This window comes from Thalassophryne amazonica, chromosome 1, assembly GCF_902500255.1.
Source record: "Thalassophryne amazonica chromosome 1, fThaAma1.1, whole genome shotgun sequence".
In the NCBI taxonomy this organism is placed as follows: domain Eukaryota; kingdom Metazoa; phylum Chordata; class Actinopteri; order Batrachoidiformes; family Batrachoididae; genus Thalassophryne; species Thalassophryne amazonica.
The window spans coordinates 5,774,608-5,776,344 of record NC_047103.1 but is presented as its reverse complement, the minus strand read 5'-3'; positions in this window follow the sequence as shown (position 1 = coordinate 5,776,344).

The window sequence follows — 1,737 nt, the reverse complement described above, 5'->3', positions numbered from 1 at the left end:
CGAGAGGAAACATCTGCAAATGGCCACATTAAATACCCTTTTGCCTGACTGGATTCACCTGTGTAAGGAGGTCAAGGGTCAATGAGCTTATCAAACCAATTTTGTGTTCTAATAATTAGTGCTAAATGTATTCAAATCAATAAAATGACATGGGTGCCAATTTATGCACCTGCCTTATTTTGTTTAATTATTGCACTTTCTGTAAATACTAGAAACTTCACTTCTCAAATATCACTGTTTGTCTGCTATATATATTTAACTGAAATTTCTGATCCAGACAACCAATGATTTTTAAAGGAAAATCAAGAAAATTATCAGGGGCGCACAAACCTTTGCATACAACTATAGCTAACACTAAATAGCTGTTGCCAATTACTTTCTGGACTCGAGTCATTCCAGTAGAGGGTGGTAATCCATTTTTATATTTAAGGTGTGAGTGCAGTGAGTGATTTTATTTACCAAATTCAATGTAAGTACATAATATAAATGTTAAAAATACATGGATGATACAAGAAAGTGAAACTTATTTCCATTGTGGTCCATTTAAAACCCAAATAACAAAACAGAAGTAAAAATAATAGTGTGTATATGATAACAAGAGCCTAAACCATCCCTGATTCTCAAGACCAGGCACCTAAGTGGCTCTACTCTATACTTTTCTACTCTATTTTACTCTTCCTTTTTAGATATACCTTAGTATACTGGCATAGTTCCACCTTAGAATTGGAATATAATATATAAGATATACCTTACTGAATTTTCATGTAAAAATTACATAATTAACAGGAAATGAAAGAGCTGAGTTCCTCTTACTAAAAACTTGCAGTCTAAGGTTCTAAAATCATTCTGGACGCACACGACATTCCAACTCATTACAGAAACTGCACAATTTATGATGACCCTTGAAAAATGTCATCTCCCTATTTTATAAGCACGACCCAATCTAGAGCCCATAGATCCCCACAGACAACACACTAGTTAGTAAGTAAAACCTTTCGGCTGCTCCCTCATTTTTCCACTGGGAGTCACCACAAGCAGGTTTGAGGTGGACCTACAGGTTGATTTGCCACAAGTTTTACACCGGATGCCCTTCTCTTCCACAACTCTGCATTACATGGAATGTGGCGGGGTGGGATTTAAACAACTTTTCTTTGCTGTACGAGAGCTGTCAATCAATGCTGCCCCACCCTGTGGGTGTAGTCAGGGAGGCGTGGTTTAGAGAAATCTGTTTTTATTTATCACACATTTAGAAAATGAACCACACTATACAAATGTCCACCGTTTCATTAATTACTTCCTGTGTGAACAAACCAGACTAACTTCGGCGGTGAAGAAGCATCATGGCGGCGCGGCGACTGTACACTGGGCACCTTCCGTCACGTTCTTTACGAGTGATGTCGGGTTGCCACACGGCATCGGCTGCACAGTGACCCTCACGTTTTTAAAATTCATTTCCTGTGGTGCGGGGAGGCGGCGGCATGCAGAAACCTTTGGGCGCGGCTCTCCTCTGATTGGCTGAAGGCTAATTCATTATGTGTGCGCTATGTGGAGAAGGGGCAGGGCTTGTCCTTTTCGGTGTCAGTGGTTATTTACATTATGACAGCAGGGGCCATCGTTGCCGCAGGACGGGACAGGCAAGTGTTGGGTTTGTAGATTCCTTCATCACTGAAGGAAGAGCCGAGAGATCAAAGTTCATGCCCTCACGACCCTCAGTGTAGCGGTCACCTGTTTGGCAGC